At 40.0% G+C, this 20921-nt stretch overlaps 1 protein-coding gene across 2 annotated transcripts in view; it reads right to left on the bottom strand.

Moving 5' to 3' along the window:
• The window catches only part of plxna4 (plexin A4), a 233178-nt gene that overhangs the window by 209893 nt on the left and 2364 nt on the right, over positions 1-20921 (bottom strand). The window contains exon 1 of one of the 2 annotated variants that reach the window (XM_008400675.2): positions 20286-20875. The exons of the other annotated variant lie outside the window; for it this stretch is intronic. The gene's annotated coding sequence lies outside the window, so the exon portion shown is untranslated. Of the gene's footprint in view, positions 1-20285; positions 20876-20921 lie in introns of those variants that run through there. 2 annotated transcript variants of the gene reach the window in all.

The raw sequence follows: 20921 nt of genomic DNA, 5'->3' as shown, positions 1-20921 counted from the left end.
AAATTATCCAAAAGTGAAATAGAAAATACATATACGTTTCCTTCACATCCAGAAAAAGACATTTTGAGCATGTTGGGCTCTGACTCGTAGTATCTTTATAGCATAGCTAAAAACCGACAAGGTGTAGCTGAGCTGGGAAACAGAGACTGAAGATCAGCAGCTCCAGCTCTGATCCTGACTGATCTTTCCTCACAAAATCCCCTGGTTTTTAATGAACTTCTCCTCTAATAACGGTTTTTCATCATACTGTTTTCTAATGAGACAGTTATTTGTTTTGGGAGCTGTAGGACTCAAGATAATGTCTTCAAACTGTAAAATCGGCCAACATTCAGTTCAACGTTTAGCTAGCTTAGCATAACTTTAGTCCTAAGAAAAAGTTCACCGGTACATCACTATCAGCACGAATTATTTAGCAGATTTATATTGCTGTGTAAAGATTTTCGATACACCTCAAGGTTCGAATAAAGTTAAAAGTTTCTCACCTTTTGGTTGGAAAAAAAACGCCAACCCTTCAAGTCTACCCTTCAAGAGAAAGAAAGAGCGCTCAACTAACCGTTTTTTTTTCTTTTTTTTTTTTAACCGTCCTCAACTGTCCATTGAAGAATCTTCTAGAGTGGGGGGAGGGGGTTGGTTGGGCTTGAAAATATCTCACGATATTTTCGAAATAACACAAGATATATGTTGTGTACACACACACACATATATACACATATATATATATATACACATATATATATATATATATATACATATATATATAAATTCCCTTCTCACTCTCCACAGGTGGTCTCTTTCATCCTCTGAGCTCGGGTCCTCTACCAGAGGCCTGGGAGCTTGAGGGTTTCTGCGCAGAATCTTGGCTGTGCCTAGAACTGCACATTTCTGAACTGAGATGTCTGATGTTGTTCCTGGGATCTGTTTTAGCCACTGCTCCAGTTTGGGGGTGACTGCACCAAGGGCCCCGATGACCACAGGCACTGTGGTCTTCATCTTCCAGGCCTTTTTCCAGTTTCTCTCCGAGGCTCTGGTATTTCGCGAGTTTTATTTATATATATATATATATATATATATATATATATATATACTGCTCAAAAAAATAAAGGGAACACTTAAACAACACAATATAACTCCAAGTAAATCAAACTTCTGTGAAATCAAACTGTCCACTTAGGAAGCAACACTGATTGACCCGACGAGGGTCCCCATTGTCAATTAGTGTTGCTATATATATATATATATATATATATATATCAGAGGTCGTGTTAATGGAATATTTTCCGTGTTTAACCCGTTATTTTTTTTTAAATGACCAGACAATTTAAAGCCTGTCTGTCATTTGATATGTTGTAATGAACACCCTTTGCACATGGGCAAACATTAGACTTTATGCAAAGATTTACCTTAAATCAATTAATAAAAAAATAATTTCTGAATATCATCTCATGAACTCTGAACTAAATGCGTCTTTCTGACCGGGAGCTGACATGTTGAAGAATTATGGAACGAACGCTTTGGAGCATCTGGTTAGGAAGCGCGTTCCAAACCTTTGGTTGAAATGGCGCCTTTAATTCAAGTCTCCATTACAAACCAGATAAATCTAAAGAGAATGCAACGTTGTGTTAATCCACTTATAGTCTAAACAGAGGAGCTGGCAATTTATCTTGAAATAAATAACAGTGTAGAAGTTAATTAGATCGTAACATGCGCAGTGCGCTGCACAACCAATGCAGACGCTGCTCCGCCGCTGCGAAGAATTAAACTTAACTCATCTTGCGGTTTTAATAAATGGAGCCTTCTGGGTGCACGTTACCGCACCCAGAAGGAGAGCGGCACTCAGGAGGTCTGTTTCGAAGAAGCGAAACCACGCAAAAAAAATCCTGTTTAAAGGATTTTTAATAGGCCACAGTCAGTGGCCCCAATACTATGTCACTATGGAGAAAAAATTTGATGCATTCATTTGCTTTATGTGTGATGGGATCTGGATTTGTGGTTCAACTAGGTCAGGGGTCGGCAACCCAAAATGTTGAAAGAGCCATATTAAAAACATCGCTCTAGAGCCGCAAAAAATTTAAAGCCTTATATAAGGCTTATAATGAAGGCAGCACAGGCTTTAAGTGTTTATATTAGCTATTTTAGCCTATTATCAAAACGACTAAGTGCATTTAATCATGAGCATTCATGATTAAATGTTTGTTATCCCTGCAGTGCGTCCTGAAGGGAATGACACACCACGTGAATACTCTGTTGTATGGTGGTGCTTTAAATCTACCTCCCGTTACAATGTTAATGTTAGGGTTAGGTTTCGTTGCATTGATAAAATTAAATAAATGCAAAAAAGAAATACGATTTTTGATGTCATTTTTATCATGGAGATCGGCAGGGAAAGCGCCTTTTTTTTTTTCCTTTTGGAACTCAAAAAATCTGCTCCCAAATGCAATTTGCATAACGACGATCACTCCTTGAAAATAATCACGCTATATGTGTGATCAAAAAAACAACAAAACGGAATGTGCTTAACGTTCTGTTTAAAATTGTGGCGGCTTATAGTAAGGTATGCTCTATAGTCCGGAAAGTTCAGTACTCATTTTCTTATTTGACAATTTCTCGCTACAGAGCAAACGTACAGGTAATCCTTCCTCATTGGCAATGAATGCAAATGATTCGGCCCAAGAATTGTAGAATCTCTCCTCGGCTGTTTATCTCTTTTCCCATTTTCTATCCATGGCCCACCACACACCCGTCGGTTTGTTTACAGCCACCTGCCTCGCATCCCACCCAGTTAAAAGAAACGTGTCACAGGCTATGACGCAAATCTTTGTTGACACACATGTTGAAATTTTATATTTATTCTACATATTTTTATAGCATTGGAAAAAATATATTTCCCACCCCCACCTTTTTCCATTTTCAAATGTGGCACTATGAAAGAGAACAAGGCATGAAAATAGTAGCCTCCCCATTTTATTTTTTTGTTAAAAGTTACTTAGAGCAAGAAACTAGCGTTGGAGTTTTATTGTTCCTAGAAATGTTTGGATTTCGCGATCGAAGGGCGCTCAACGCCGTATGCAACAGCAGCTGATGCTCTGGCAGGCTGAAGAAGTCCGCCATTGCTGAGATATTAGGAGCAGCTACAATAACCGCTGTACTTTCTGTTCACAGGTAAGCCGAGTCATAATATTTATATAGATCATAACGCAAGTAGCCTCTGATAGGTACCGAATGGCAGAGAAAAGGTGCTTCAATAGAACTGAACTGCCGAGCTGGATGTGAAACCTGAGTTAGCACCAGGCTAAAGTAAGGATGCTAACGGCTCGCGCTCGTGTGGGCTCGATTAGTCGGCTTAATATGGCCGCAAAATGATTTCTAAATATATGTATTGCTTGAGTTGTTAATGAACGTATGTTGGAGTAGATGTATAGTGAAGTCAGTAGTGAGTATGTGTGTTTACTGTTGCTGCTCGTTGATTATTGTGTTTAGTGGTTGATGCTCTGGCAGGCTTAAGAAGTCCGCCATTGCTGAGAAAACAGCTTACAGCAGATATTAGGAGCATCTACTATAACCGCTGTACTTTCTGTTTACAGTTTGAACTAAATAAATATGCTACACAAGAAGTGACCCGTCCCATCATTTTCTGCAGTGTAAAACTTTTTTTAAAAGCTCCAGGGAGCCACTGGGGCAGCGCTAAAGAGCCGGGGGTTGCCAACCCCCGAACTTGGTGAATATTAACTAAACTAAGCTGCTAAATAGCCAATGTTAATATGATTATCATTTGACAGGTAAATGTTACACGTCTCAGCTCATAGTGGACAATTGTAGCAAACGATGTTTTGTTTTGTTCTTCTGATGTGTCTCTGTTTCTCCTTTGATCTTGGTGGAGAGCCTGTAATGATGAACAGCGTCAGTGAAAGAAAAAAAAAGGACGACCACAGACTTCTCCCCATACTCTGTCTCTTTATTACAAATTCTTCTATAGAACCCTTCCATAGACTCTAGGACCCTCAGCGAGTTGGCCAACTGAGTGCGGACTGACCGTAGCTAACATGAGTCGGTTTTCAAGGACCATTTTTCTCAATTGACACTCGCGGTACAGGAAGTCCAGCGCTAATTGGCGCATATTGGTATATGTCATATGTGTGACAAACAGGAACTTGGATCCAATGTGAAGAGACCAATATACATTTTTCGTGTATAAAGTAGTGCTCCTCCCCCACATTGACCCGAGTTGATCCACACGTGATACATATACCCTGGAATGCTCAGTCGTGTTGACTACCTGTCCACAGAGTGTGTCGGATCCTCTTAGCCGGAGGGCAAATGCTGAGGGCCCTTGCTTCACCACTAAGATACGTGTATGATAATCTGCAGTAGTTATTATGGCAACTCCGGAGAATAGTGTGTCCACATGACTTTCTATGCAGTCCAGCCCATCCCGGAAGACCCACACTGCCTCACCATACTCGTCATCCACGCAATACTCTGTGTTCAAATTACATGACAATCCAGACCGCCCGAGGATGATCTTCTCGTCTGTCAAGGTGGCTGTCGATTGGAATGAGTGCAAGACTATGGTGAACTGTGCTTGAACAAGTTCGCCACTGTATCCACCAAAAGTATCTGTAAACCGAACTCCGGCATAGTGCCCTCAAGTCTTGTTGACATTAATTTAAAGTATACACTAGAACTCGGATTGTAACACAGTAACTGGGTATTGGCTTTTCTCCACACTAGGACATTGAACATATTAGGAACCATAAAACACAACTAAAACGAAATCTGCATACCCATGCAACTCACATATCTACACACCTTAATGAACATCCAGACACTGCAAAACACTGATATACACCGCTTTACTCCCTCGGTCCTCTGGCGTCATCCTCCTCATCGGCTTCGAGATCCTCAGGCAGGTCTGACTGACTCCCATCTTCCTCCTCGTAATGACAAGACTCATCGTGAGAGTCCTCCTGGTTCTCCTTGCCAACTCATGCTCCTGAATGCCCATCCATCCTGGCTAGCTCTGTTGCAACACTCGGGTGGCGGAGTACTGCTTGCTGAACCTCTTCATAGAATTTCACCTCGTCTTCCGTAAATGTGCCAAACAGTTGATCATCATGGTCGCCCAAAGTCTCGACATACTCATTGATCATGCGAAGCACAACTTTCTTGTTCCAAGGGTCAGATACTATCCCTTTGTAGTTTGCAAGGGCAGTATCTCCAAGAGTAACTAGTAGCCTGTGCGCTACCCAGGTGATGGGTTTGAAAAGCGTCGCTCTCACCGGCCCCAAATCATTGCGGAAACCGTAATAGATCCAGCCATCGACAGCATCTAAAGCCCTGCACATATTGTCCCACTCCCCCGGGTAGAGCATGGCCACGATAGGCCAGGGAAGTGGGGATGCTCGTGGATTGCACGCACGATTAGGTTGAGGACCGTTAATCCAGACCCCGTGGCTTGAGTCAGCAACACCCGGAGTCTAATCGCGCCTTGTGGTACCTGTGCTAGCCAGCGTGCCATGACAATATGGGGATTTTTGTCATTGATATAATGACCAAAGTTATGATAGGTGAGGGCCACATCCTCATGTCTGAACATCTGCGTGAGTACTGGCATGAGTGCTCGTAGCTCGTTCATGATCCTGTCAGATTTGGGGAGGTTGAGATTGCCACGTGTCACAAGAGCAATCAGTAGTATGAAGACTCCCTACAGCACCTGCCTCTCTCCCGACATTCTGGGCTCATGATTATTATGAGGATGAAGCAGAGTCGTTGCTCGGTAGTGGTCTCAGTTACCCACATACCGGTATTACGGTTGTATACTTGTCCGACTTTTCTCTCTTCATCCCTCATGCGATTAACCCCATCAAGAAACCACCCAGCATCAAGGAGCCGCTACACATTGGCAAGAACTCTCCCAAGCTCTTCCCTGGGCTCTTCAGTCCCCAGGCACAGTTGTTCGGGAAAGTTGGGAGCGAGTGCTTCGGCGATGATCTGTTGCCGGGTGGCAGCACCTTGGTCCTGGTCCATTCTTAGGGCAGACACCACCCCGATTAAAGCCAGATGCTCAACATGGAAACCTTGGCCCCTCATCCGCTCGATAGTGAACTCACCTAAGTTAAGGTACTGGAAAATGCAAGGAAGCACATCACCTCCCCGAACGATGGCACTTAAGATCTCGGGATTGTCCGCGGCGCCTTTGTCTCTGTGGTGCCTGTGCTGGTTGTTTCCCGGGCTGGCTCCATTACCTCCTTGCGCGTGACCTCCTGTGCTGCCATTTGGCCGATGGGGAAGCTGGATGATCTGCATGTCCTTTAAACGACCAGCAAGACCACCCAATGGTCGTCGAGTCCCACTCGGTCCTGACGGGGGGAGGCCTGTGGCTGCGGTCCAGTCACGCTTGGTTGAGGGGGGCGGCTGACTGGTGGTGCAGGACCTGAGGGATCCACTTGCCTGACTGGCTCATCTCGAGAGCGAGCTTGAGGGTCTCTCCCAGAGGGGTCTTTGGGGCAGCCCTCACCAGCTTCACATTACTAACCTGTAACGATGAACAGCGTCAGTGAAAGAAAAAAAAAGGACGACCGCCGTCTTCTTCCCCAAACTCTGTCTGAAGAGCAAGGGGCGGTGCTCCTCACTTCAGGTCTCCTGGTGAGACGTTGCCCGAACCTTGGTAACCTTTTTTTGCTTTCCTTTATAATTTAGGAAGTGTAAAAAAAAACAAAAAAAAAAAACACGTATAATAAATTGCAATACTATTAATTTATGTGGTGGCTTATATTCTTACACAGATTTTCTGGACTATCAAGAAGTGATTAAATTCTCCCACTTTATGGTGCATCACATAAAAATAGAACATGACTGATTTTTTTTTTTTTTTTTTTTAAGTTTTTGGTCAAGATAACGGATAACAAAAAAGTCTAACACGATCTCTGATATATATATATATCTCAGACTTAGAGCTTTCATTTTGTTTTATTTTATAAAGTATTTAAAACTTATTTCACACCAGTTGGCTATTTTTTTAGTTAACTATATACTTTACATTATCAAATATTTCTATTAAAACATAAATATAAGTGCTGATTTGTCTTAAAGTTGAAGTCTATGCCTCTGGCATAAATAACTTGCCATTTATTTCACCTTTGTTTATGTGTATCCCATGTGATGTACATGTGACCACATGGGTTTTTACCACAAGGTATTCCAAAATCCACAAAGTATTCCAAAATCAAGTAAATGTGAGAATTTGTGTGAACCATGTGCATATTTTATGTGGTACATGATTTTCAGATGTGACTTTTACATGTAAAATTAATGAGATTTTTATTACATATTCAGTATAATTACTCAATCTTTACATGGGAAAAAATCTGATATGTGGTGTACATGTAAGAAATGTGATCATATGTGACACATGCGATCCCATATTGAATAAACCATGGATCATATGATAAAAATGCTTCATCACATGTGGAACATGGGAACCACATGTGAATTTCATGGGATTTTTTTCTGTAAGGGTTGGTAGATGAGTTTCTGAGTGTGACAAACGAAGGTGTCGTAAATATCCTGTATTGCTTCCACCCACCACACACCCTGCCGTTCTTACTTTCGTCCCCTGGTTTACCGGTCACCGGACTTACTGGGTTAAAAGCAAGTAGTCACAGATCCTAAAAAGTAGTAGTATAAAAAGGCAAAAAGCTGTTCGGAAATCATGACAAGCTTTGCTGTAAAACAAATTTTGAAAAATCCATTGATTATTGGAAAGAGCGTAAAAAAATATCGACATACCATTTTTGATTAAAACAGAAACTCCTTTTATGTGCTTTTAATCTTTTCTTTTTCCATTCGGCTGCAATTCCCATTCTTGCATATGGGAATTACAAATCCTCCTTTGTAGCATAGAGTTCAAATGCACTTTGTTTTGTCATCATCCGTGATGGTTCAATATGATTGTCTTGGTATTGTGACAGTGCAGGTTAAATTGCACTCAACTTTGTGTTTCACAGTAAGTTTACTCAAACATATGAACACACAGACGTCCACACTCACACTCTTGGCTTAGGCTGAAGTGGGTCCTGATGTGGTTTGTGATTGGTAGCACTTTATCTGTGCAGATCTAGATCTCTAAAATCATTAATGGAGTTGAAGGAATGCCATTAGCACCTCATTCTGATTGTGTTAGACAGTAGCTGAGTACTCTCAGATTTGGCACAGAACAGCAGCAACAGAGAACAAGTTATATCGTAAAATTAATAAATATCTGATCATCAACGTCTGATCATATATGACAAAGATTCACTCATGGAGCTATAATGATCAATTACCATCAAACAAATGAAGACAATAATATCCCAATCTAGACATACAAAATGTAAAATGCTAAACTGTGTGTAAAACTTACACCTACCCAATATGATCTCTCCTTTCAAGGCGGTATTTTTAGAGTGAGATTTGTGGTAACGTTTTCTTTAGCAAGCAGCCTTTTGTCTCCTCCTTACCCAATTTTCTCACTTCTTTTTTTAACTGGTTTGAAGCATACCTTTTCCACTTGAGTGAAGTTGGCCCCCCCACCTATTTCAAATCAGGCAAAATTGGTGTCAAACGTTGTGCTACGTTTGTGCAGCAAAAATTTTCGTTTGCGCCGCTATCATTTTAAAGATATAAAGAAATGTTTCTAGAGGTCATCCAAGGTCAACCAGCCCCCCACCTTCTTCAAATCAGACAAAATGGGTGTCAATCAACTCAGCTACGTTTGTGCAGCAAAAATTTTCATTTGTGCTGCTTTGGCTTTGAAGATATTAATGAAAGTGTAAAGGTCAACCAGCCTCCCCACTTTTATGAAATCAAACAAAATTAGTGTCAAACATTACTGCTACGTTTGTGATGGTTTGTGAAGCAAAAATTTTCGTTGGTGTCGCTATCATTTTAAAGATATAAAGAAAGTTGGATTTCATAAAGGTGGGGGGGCCAACTTCACTCAGGTACCTTTTCCCTATCAAGACAGACTAATTAAGAGTCGATGTAGCCTTGACACGCAAAACTGAAAGGCCAAATAGTAGTGTATTTGTGTACGACTGTGTATTTCAGTGAAATGGACTCAAAAAACCTTGCTTTTTAAGTGCTTGAGTTGAAGGACTACAAGCACTTCAACTTCAAGTTGAAGTGCTTGAAGGCTTCTTCTCTTGTTTCTTAAATACATGACAACTCTGATCTAAAAACAACTCTTAACCTTGTAGCTTACATATTCTTCCTTCAAGAGTTTTTTGACCCAGCAATGTTATCTTTCCGCATCAACTCACAACCACAAATATTATCATAAAAACTTCCACTTAGACATGCAGATCTACCACGACCACCTTTTCTATTCTGTAACAAATGGAGTTCAAATCATATTTCACAAAGTGGAAATAATGGTGATAAAGTTAAAAACAACTCAAAATGAGGCCCCAGAATCAAAGAAAATAGTTGGGACAAAATGCAGATATCAAAAGGAGCTTAGGCTAAGAACCAAATGGGGAGAATATATTAAAGGATGCACCACACAAACAAAAGCACCTGTACAAAATGAAAATGCTTTACTTCTACTGTACATCATTGCATTCCAGGAGTTAGAACTATAATCCACCAAAGCATTGCCTAAAACCACAACAGCCCAAGAACATGTAACTTTAAAAAAAAATAAAAAAAACTTCAAGAAGAAAACAACAACAAAAAAGCTATGTTTTAATGTGAGTTTCTTTAATTTTAAGCTTCTCCAATTCTGGGGGTAGTCACCAGAACACAAATATAAGACGACATTGTTTGAGATAATAAGATTTCCCATTTAAATTTGGAATTGAGCCAACAGACAAGCTAAAACAGAACAGTGGGGCTTGTTTGCATTTGTATTTAAAGCCTACACTGTCAGTGAGGGAATGAAACATCAGAGCATACACACAAATGTATTTGAAAAGAAATTTACATTTAAGATGGGTTTTGTTAAAATCAGAGGAAAAAGCAGCAGCAACTTTTTCCTCTTCTGTGGAAAAAGCCTGTACATCACCATAAAAATGGGTCAGACTAATTAAATTCAGGGAATATGAATAACACTGTTTAATTTCCTGTATAAACATGCCAAATTACCTTTAGCAAAAAGTACCAACATGTAGACATAATGACAGGGCTTCTGGGAGAAGGTGCGGAGGAGTTGTGGACCAGGTTCAGACAAGTTTAACACTACTGGTGCCTTGAGGGACAGTGCAGACAACTTTCACCGCATTATTTGAATAAATCAGCATTGGGCAAAGGATAACAGTAAAATAAAAAGAGAATGTCACTGCAACAGAACTTAGAGAGATCAGAAAAATACAGCAGAAAGGTGCACTAATACAGATGTACACGAATAACTGAGTGAGTGAATACAAAGCTGGTTTTCGCTAAAAACACTTACCCATCAAAAAAATCCTCAACACATTTATCATTCCAGTATTAGACATCATAAAAAGGTGTTAATTTTCAACTGGTTTGAGCTCGCCAGGGACCAGAACAAAGAAAGAAGAAAGAAAAAAAACATGACACACTAAAGTGACTGCTTCTGAAGCAACCCTCAAGCAAAATCAGGTTTTTTGACAAGTTCACTTTACAAGATTAGACTTGCTCAGGCTCAAATATCTTGTGACAGTTTGTTTTTAATGTTCATCCAGATTTTAGCTCCTTCTTTCTACATCATGCAGTAACAGCAGGTAGTTTCTGAAACAGACTTGACCTCTGAGATTACCTTCTTAGACAGGGAAGCTTGATAAACCTAAAGGCTTTGTGGGATGATTATGCTAAAAACAATACACAGCTGTTTTAAATGCATCTCTAAATCTGCTTCTACTGTAGATTTTTTTTTTTAATGACCTTGTAGTTTTACACGGACTTGGATAAGACAAAACCAAAAATAGGTGCTAAACTACATCCAGGTAAAGGATGAGAATGGTTGTGGGTTTTTTTAAGTCACTTTTCCCATTTTGTACACCCAGAGGAACAAACTAATGTACACTAAAGCAGATCACAATGCACATCTGTGAGCCTCATCAGAGCAGTGGATGATTTGGTTTACTCAAAGCACGTGGATTACAGCCCTCCCTTATAATCCTTAGAAGACATGTCTTTAAGATGCCAGTTCTGGTTTATGATGCACAGCTGGAACAAGAATAGCTGCTTGTTTCATTAATCTGTTGCTTTTTTTCTACTTTACCATCTCCTAAGCTCCTATTGTTCCACTAAGAGAGAAAATACTATTTATTAAAGGGAAATGCAAACCAGTACGTCGTAATTATGGCATCAACATTTAAGAAAATGGCACTTGTGTCAGTTTAAGTGTATTTTCTTAAAGAAAAACTACAGTTTAGCAGCACTATGCAATTATGCAGTAAATCACTGGCAAATGTGGTTATCAGAATTTCACTGAAAAAAACTATTCATAAATCAAATGTCACAGCAAAGAAAAAGACATCACAAATGTCCGAGATTCGTAAATCACATAATAAAAAACTAATGAATGTTCCAAAGCTTTTTTGTATTTTCCACAAAAAAAGGCAACAAAAAGACAACTTTATAAAATTACATACTTTAATTCTCTACAGGGAATCGTTTAATTTGTACTTGGAAATGTCCAAAAATGCATTATCATCTGTATCATCTGTATGCCAAGTTACAGCAATATTTGTACTGCATTACAGAACTTAGAGGAAGTTCTTAAAATATATTTATTGCAGTACTATGACTGCTACTACAACTATTGCAAACTAATATAACTAAACTTCTAATTTAAAAAAAAAACATCTTTGTAGAGTCACTCATGGTATGTTTTTGTCAACAGATTTACAGTATTTATGATCATTTACCATGAACAGAAAAAAAATGATTCTCAGTTTTAAAATTTACAGGACAATACTGGGTATTGTTTTTTTACACTGAATGCTTGACAACAATGACTGATGGTCATTTACCAAGAATACCTCAAATTGTGTTTTGCAGTGTATCCACTGTAATAAAAAGCACAAACTAAAGTTGTAGAAGGAGACTGATACGTTTACTGAAAATGCACCGCTGATGCGTTTTCAATCTTGACTTTTTAGTTTTCACTGTCAGAAAAAGACATACAGCCTTGTTCAAACTACATTCTTGATGGGGGGGTGAATCATGTCATAGTTTGTCTTCCTGTTCATATCCCTATCCAGGACACATTACCTCAGTCTATGCCTTGTGGGATAGATGGAAAATGTGGGACACACCAGGGAAGACAGCATGTCTACACCTGCAGAGACTTGCAGCCTCGACTTTAACAATCTCAGAATACTGAAAAATGAGCAGTTTGACAAGATGTGTCAAATGTTCCCTTACAGCTGCTGAGACATTCCAGTTTTAAGCACATTCAGTGAATTGTGCCATACAACTGCTACCACCCGGATCTGATAAACGAGCAGAAGTGGCAAAGTGGATGTGTAATTTCCATAAAAGGTCAAAGTGAAAATGAGAAATTTATTACAAGAAATGACTATGATTAAGTGACTTGATATTTAACTTTCTCTACAAACTAAATATAATCAAGTCCTTTTTTTTTTTTTTTTTAAATGTACTTGTACACACATGGCAATCTATTTCTGTGCACCATTTTTGACAAACACATCCAAACACTAAAACCAATGTTGTCATAAAGTCATAGCAGGTAATAATTGCCAGTAATTTTAAATAATTGTCTGTAATTATGGAAAGCAGCCCACTGTGAGCTAGAAATGAAAGTGTTTACAATATTGATGTCTAACTAGTAAAATCATTGCATTAGAATAATTTATGCAGCATAATGATGCCCATTTATGTAAATTTAAATATAAACCTTAGAAACTTTCAAAAAGGTTAGAAAGTATTTTCACATTTTCTCCTATAGTGTAATTCTAAGCTTAGAGCTTGAAAATTGAAACAATAATAATTATGTAAAATACATACATCACAAAAATATAATTTGGGAGAAAAAAAAATCTATTAAAAAAATGGTCAGTTTGTTTTTAAGGATTTTGTTTGGACATTAGCAAAAAATAAATAAAAAATAAGCAAAGAGGAATGACAAAGATTAGTACAGAGGACTTATTCTATTTTCATTAACAATCTAAAAACCATGCAATGGAGGTGAAAACCTAAGAAATTTACCTGAAAACAAAACTGTTAACTAAATGTACAAGCAAAACCTTCTTCACCCGAGTCAAACGTGAGAAGCAGACCACCAACTGAGAAATGGATAAACAGAGTTTACACTTGATTACATAACTTTTCACAGCTTATCCCTACTTATCGGTTACCAACTACTAAATGCTTCTCCTTTTACCTCCATCTCCAAGCCTGTGGCATAAACACATCAGACAAGCTTTCAAGCCAAAAGTCACATAAAGCAGCGAGCAAGAGGATGCAAAATTGTTATTTACCATTTCACCACACTCTTCTCCCCTCTTCTTCCGTGCATTGGCTTTTCATGGAGTCACGGTCATTTTTAAACTTGAAGTGAGATGGAGAAAACCCTTTTGAACACATGCTAACGCGTGGTCCTGCATATTTGGTTTCAGCATCTGCCTGGCGGGCCCGCAACAGCCCAGTCAAAGCTCAGCTGGAACAACCGCCATGACAATTGCAGAACGAAGGGACAAGAAGAGAAAATGGTTGAAGGAGGAATAAAACCCTCAAGCATTTTTACATCCGTTTGTAAACTCAAATGATACGATGAATTTCTGGTGAGCCAGAAATTCATCGTTTTAATGCCCCTGCAGTAAGCAGGATCGTAAAATAGTATGAATCAGCAGCGTAAAACTCCCGACTTCAAGGACGAGAGCTCTGCAGCTGTTAGATGCGTCACTAGCCCCCCAAAAAACTATTTGTACCACAAACTATTATTTAACTGATTAATGACTAAAAATGGAAGACTTTATCTGATATAAAAGTCCAAAATCATACATTCAAATCTTGCTCTTCATTCAAACTGCAATAATTAAACTGCTGAAAGTCCAAGATTTAGCTGAAAATAAATGCAAGGTTTTATGCCAAGTGAGCAAAAAAAAAAAAGTCTCCAACTGGCTGGTGCGAGTTTGGCTGCGAGTCAATCAATGCCTTTGCACAGACATAAGCCATCCCAAATCCTATCAACAGAAAAAAAGATACTCAGGAAAGGCAAAACGGAGTCTTACACAGAAAGAAGGAAAACACAAAACCCTGTTTAAGTCTTGCTAATTCTTTCTGTAACATTCCTCAAGTTATGCCGCAAGACAGTGATGTGCCCTTAGGGGAGGGAGAAGAACAGGAAGAGGTGGAGTCATCATAAAGAAGGAATAACACCGAGTTGATTCTCACTCAATCTCACTACCTTCTGGCTAAAATAGCAGCAGGGGTTCCCCCTTAAACCTGCTGTTCTACAATTACTGTGGTAGCACTGAATATTGATGTTCACCGACACTGAAGGGGGACTGGAAGTGTCGAGGTAAAAGAACGAGTGTAACAGCATGGGGATGAGACAAAAATAGAAGGGTATATCATCATTAAATTCTCAAAGGAAACCTGCAGGATCCCTCCTACTAGCACAGTGAATTGTCTCTGTAAATAAAATATAGTAATAATCTTGGTATACTTGATTATAGCACTGCATCCTTAGAGAAGTCTGCAAACAGTCAATGAGAGCAATACCACATTTCAATAAGTAAATTATAACTGCAGATCTATTCTAGGTTATGTTGTTATTGGCTACATTTTGTTTTGTTTTTTTAAAATGAAAGCTCTCCCGTGTGTGTGTGTGTTTTTTTTTAACATTCCCACTTTGAAACGATGCTTTGAGAGCTCACAACTAAAAAGGAAGTCACTGACCTCTTTCAACACCAAACATCGAGCATCGATTCTCTTTTCAAGCTGAAACAAGTTCAATTTTTCTAAAGAGCACCACTTATTAAGGTCAATCCACAGCTTCAGCAAAGTAATAAAGTTCAAGAAGAGTTGAGGCCTATGATGAGGGTAACTTTTAGGAGCAAACACACCGCAAACAACCTTTGGAAGAATGTTGAGGCTTCATGCACTGTTGCTCGAAAAGGTTAAGCTCTAGATTCTCAAACTAACAAGAAAAGGCTGACCTACAAGCAATTTTTCAAGTAAAAGAATATGGTGAATTGAAAATGATTTACACTTCTGCAAAATGATTTGTACCTCTGTCACAAAGGCAAACAATTTAATGTGCATCCTTTTGTTTTTATTCTTCTGTGTATGAAAGCATAAACCCAGATTGGATAGAGTTTAAACAGGAATTTTTAAGTCTACCCACAATCAGATTTGTTGGTAAACCACCTTAAAACTATTATGAAATAAATTTGTTAGTGATTATAGATTGAAAAGTTTTAAAAAGAATAAAAACTTCTCAAAGTTTACAGATTTTAAAATTAGGTTTAGTGGATGAACAATAAAATAGTCAATGCAGCATGTTGTGCAAATCAGAGGGGGAAAAAAACAGTTCAATTGAGGAAAAAGATCATATTTAGAAGAGTGGGTCTCTTTCTGATCTGGACTAATGGAGCATGCAAGTACGTGTGTGCGTCTGCTACAGCATGGATTTCTACATTTCTTTGCAAGGACCAGGATGAAAACAGAATTAGGAACTTAATCCTTGCGTGGACTTAGGGCATCAGTGAAGGAGCAAATGAGAGTGAATGTAAGTGCGACAAAAAGCCCTAAGACTGTCTGCAATTTTCTCATCATTTCATGCATCTGAAACAAAACTAATTTACTGCTCGTCACGCTTGGCTTGACATACACAAGCGCAGAACCAATATGCCACAGCGCGTCAACTGCCGCTGCATCAAAGAGAACTGTTTATACATCAGAGTCACAGCTCCATATGAATCATAGGGACCTGGGAGAAACGCCTAATATGGTCTTATCAAAACTTCCACATCGCCCTGCCTCCCGTCTACAACAACATCCTTTTCTCTGTTTATACCCTTCCTCATAGGTCATTCCAATGTCACAGCAGTCAGTTTTTTTGCCTGGCMMCAYACACACACACACACACACACACACACACACACACACACACACACACACACACACACWCWSAKWTAAAGTTATGCGCTTGGAGTAAGAAAGAAAGATACAGAAGGGGAAAGCTAGAGGCAGAAACTGTGAGAGAGAAGGACTGAGTAATAAGATGAAATAATAGCACCAGAGAATACTAGAGGGAGGAAAGAAAAGCGGTGCAGCTGTGATAGAGCATGTGCATGTGTTAAACCCCTTAAAAAAGGCAAGTGACATCTTAATCGGACCCTGCAGTCAAGAGATGTTCTTAACAGTAAAAACATATACACAGACAAATCTTTCTAGTTTTGAAGCATATGCTGACTTTACTGTTCAGATGAAAGCAACGGTTCTCATTAAAATGGATGCTGTCTCATGTATTGATTTATTCTCACAGTGTTCACAAATCTTTTTGTTTGGAGATCCTCAGTTTGGATTTTGCTGTCATGGCTGGGGCAGACATCGATATGTAGTGCAGTGGTGCATATCAAAAGGCTTAATTACACACTTGTAAACTGTTATTCCTTTAATGCAGCATACATTTTTCTGCATGAAACCAATTATCTGAGTTGGTGCAATCCATGGGTCTGACCTTAATGGAAGCATGGCATGAAGCAAGACCACAGCTGAAAGAACGCCTTAAGAAATGCAGTTGTTCGCTATTCAGGTAGGAAACATGTTGAAGGAGGGGCAAATCTCACTGAACAAAACGTCCCCACTGCGATACATGGTGGTGGCAGCGTATCAGATTTGTGGGGAAGCTTTTCTTCAGCAGAAAGAGGGAGGTTTGTCCAAGCTGAAGAGAAGATGGATGGAGCCAAAAATAGGGTAATTATCAAATACTTGACACAGGGTCAGTTTAACATTACAACAAAACAAGTACTGCCAGTTTAACAACAGAGCTGTTTAGATCACAGCATACTTGTGTCAGAATGTCCTAGTCAAAGTCTGAGACCTAAAAATCTAATTGTCCAAAAGTGAAAGCGACATATCACACCTCCAAAAGCTGGAAATGCAGCATAAAGTGGTTCTACAAAGTGTCGACTTGAATGCAAATGCAGGCACCACTTTTATGTACAATTTGTCTTCCACTTTAGCAATGCACTATTTTGTGATTTTTCTCTCTCACCCATTTTTTTATAAAATGCATTAAAGTTTGATAGTAGTATCATTATAGGTGAAAAGGTATGAGAGAGATGAAAAGGTCAATGTACTATTACAGCTAAAAAAAAAAAAAAAGAAGGAATCACACCACCTAAAACCTGCTTTCAGGTTAACATCCCTGTCATTGCTCTGAAATATGCTAGACACATGACGGTGGGAAGAACAGTTGGGGACACAGAAATACAATTTGCAATCTCCTCTGTGGTGTTGGGTGGCGTGAGAGAGGAGCGAGCCTAATTGGACACTGGCCTGTGTCTGGTAGTCCTGTCACAGCCCACAGGGGTGTAAGTGTGTACAAGTGAGGAAGGGAGGGAGGGAAACAGAGGGAGAGAGAATGAGAACAAACAGAGAACTCCATTCAGGTCTAATTCACAGACGCATCATTCAGTCTGACATGACGATACGTCTCTGTGACCGAAGTATTCATATGGGGCCTCGCCAGCCATTCACAGATGCATCATTCACACCCACACTCAGCCACACAAACACACTTCCGCTGGATCTTGCCTACATGGCCACTAGGCATTTATATCACTATGGAGAATCTGTCAGAGATTTTCCCCGTTCATATTCAGTTAGTTTTCCCTTGACATGAATACGCTGCAAAGATTTTATGTGGCGCTTATTCTTGCAAGGGTACTGCCCCCGAAACGCAGTTAATGTCTTCCACTACCAAGGCTGGAGTGAGAGTTTATCCATTAGCAAGTCATAATATTGACAAGGCTTGCTCTTGTCAAACTGCAGCGCTATAGCCGTAACATTGGCCGACACACCGGGGCTGGTATGTCAATGTGAGGTGCTTATGTGCCAATAAAAGCTGCCGTTCCAAGTCTTATGGCAGCCTTTGATTGACGGCACGCAGGAAGAGGAAGGGAAAATTTGCACGGCTGAGGGTGTTACTACGCTCACAGAGGTCAACACGCAGTTGGAATTTGATGAAAAGACAAGGATGCAAGATGATGGCAAAATGGGATTATCAGACTGCTTTGGAACTAAATATTTGTTTTGCTCCTGGATAGCTGCAACAGCAGAATACACACAGCTTATGAGTAAGCACATGCAGAGATGTGTTAAAATAAGATATCAAATAAAACCCAACAACTTGTCACGTTAACAGAAGCAAAGTTAAGTCAACGTGCAATTTGAAATCATGCCCGTGAATCTCAAAAGCCAAGTAGCTTTCAGCAAGTTATTGCCTGTATGTTTGAGACAGCTATGACTGTGGTATCCAACCAGGTTCTTCAAGAACAACAATCCAAGACTTCAGTAAAAAATACACAATTTCTCATGACAATAAAAGCACATAAACTATCTGCCTCACAGCCTGTGAACCACATTTACCCTTATGGATTTCCCACCTACAGCCTTGTCCTTTTACCCTACCTGCTATATTAAGGGCGATTTAATTTAAATAAGGTATGTCGTACTTTTGACTCAAAATTCCAAAGTTGAGTAAATATTTGACAAATAATAGTGATCTTTACAAAAATTATAGGATGATCCAAATTGGATTTGCAAGAGTAAGAGCGAATTTATACACTGAGTCCAAGTTCTAAGTGGATGTAAGAAGAGAGAAACCAGTAGAGGGGCTCAGAGCCACTGCTGTAACAGGGTTCTGCATTATCTACAGGCAGGAGATACAGCTTTCTGTGCATGACGTGAAAATAACAGTGAGAGCAAGGGAGGAGAGGATGGAGAATAGATGTAATGATAAAGAGAGCTAAGGAATAATGTACAAGACAGATTTTTACCACAACACATACTGCAAGGCTGAATAGGCAGCATGTCAAAACAGTCTGCAATGTCATGCTTCTTTCTCTTTTATCTCAAACACAGTTTTAGCACCAACAAACCTTCAAACTCAAATGCAGATGACAGCCTGTAGTAAAATGACCGTGAGTTAGGCAGTACAAGGCGATGGGTGACCTTCCAACACAACAAATGAAAATTCTTAGTTTTTAACTTTGAGTATTGAGACAAAGATCCCTACGTCATTTGCTGTGAAAATAAAAAATGTATGCTAAATAAATCTGTTTCAATTTCCCCTTTATATTAAGCCACAATATAGTTATTTTTGACAGAGTAAAAAAAATCCAACCATTTGAGCATGCAAAGGGTTAAAATCTGCACAAAGAACATTTGAATTCCTAAAACAAGTTTATGTCTAATCTTCTAAGTACTGTAGAATTAAAACAGTTCTGCCACTACAATAAAATTAACTGACATTAAACTTAGACAAAGTCTATTCTGATAGGATGGCCTGATGTTAAACCCAGTCTTAAATGTTCCATTTCAAAAACTTAGAAGATGGTATATCCCAGTGACCTGAAATGCTCTGAGAGAAGGAAGCTTTAAAAAAAGTTTTTCAGAATGTATACAAAGTTGCTCTATAATTGATATTTATTGTCGACTCAGTCTGCAAAACCCATCCAACGCCAAGTCATAATACCTTACTGAAATGAAACTGCAGCTTTTCAGAAAGCCATATCCTCCAAATATGTCAGATAAGACCGTGGGAAATGGAGCGTTACTTAGTTTGACCATTTCAATAATTTAAAGCAAAGTCTAGACTGATTCCTTTTGAAGTCGAGCAGTCTGAACGCCCCTATATTTAAAGCAAAGCATGTACGTTACTTCAATCCCTTTAGGCACTATGTATGACCGTTTATTTAAGCATTTTAAAGAGAGGACGACTAACAGTTTGAGATGCTTTTCTCGTCGGCTCACATGAAGGGCACTGGCAGCGCAAAAATTAGGTGACTCGGGCAACATAAGGTCCCGAAGCAAGCGGAGTAGCAGGTATTTTAGTTTTCTGCAGTCCTAAATATAAAAAGTCATACTGTTGTGAGGGACAGGTGACTGATCCTGCAGCGGGATAAAGTCTGTCCGATCGCTTGAGCTGAGCGGGCATGGCGCAGCTAGAACAGGTGCAACACGCCTCCTGTCACCTGGCTGGTGCAGTGGGGAAGCCCAGCCTGATCTACGGCTATTAACGCATCGAAAGCGCTATAAAAACAGTCCTGATGGATGGAACTAACCTCTTAAAAAGACAATTTCCTTACCTGTAATCTATGCAGATATCAGTCACAACCGCATCGACACTGCGGAGAAGGGGCACCTCCACAGCAAATCCCAACTCTGCTCACTCCCTCCCCAAAAATGAGAAAGGTTCAGAATAACGATATATCCTGATCAAGCGGCTTGTTCACTTTAAATCCCGGACAGCGGCACAGTTAAAATGCGATTCCTGCACTGGGAAAAAGAAATAGCAGCAGACTTCCAGCGGCATTCCCCGATCAGCAGGGCTCTACACCAAGCCGCTTTGAGCGCTCTGAGACCCGGGAGCCGCACCTCCCATCTCCCGGCGAGGACGCACTTGGTATGCCGTGGGAAAAGCCGCTGCGCCGTACACGGGATATACCGCAGGAGGCTGCGTCTGTGTGCGTGAAGGTGCGTGCGTGTAGTGTAGATGTGACTCAGTGCGGTGCTCCTGCCCTACTGAGGTGCTGAGGCTGCTGCAGCGGAGTGCGAAAGAGAGAGGGAAGGGAGGACGGAGGGAGGGACGGACAGAGGTGGAGAGGAAGGCAAGCAGAGTTGTTTCAGCTTCGGGTCGAGAGGATGGAGCTTCGACGAATGTTTTCACCTGCGTCCCTGCCTCGTCCGCAGTGACATCCCAGATCGAAGGGCGGGGTGTGGGC

The sequence above is a fragment of the Poecilia reticulata genome, linkage group LG23 (assembly GCF_000633615.1).
Source record: "Poecilia reticulata strain Guanapo linkage group LG23, Guppy_female_1.0+MT, whole genome shotgun sequence".
NCBI classification, from domain to species: domain Eukaryota; kingdom Metazoa; phylum Chordata; class Actinopteri; order Cyprinodontiformes; family Poeciliidae; genus Poecilia; species Poecilia reticulata.
Note: the sequence above shows the minus strand (reverse complement) of the source record. Positions and strands in the feature narration are given on the sequence as shown.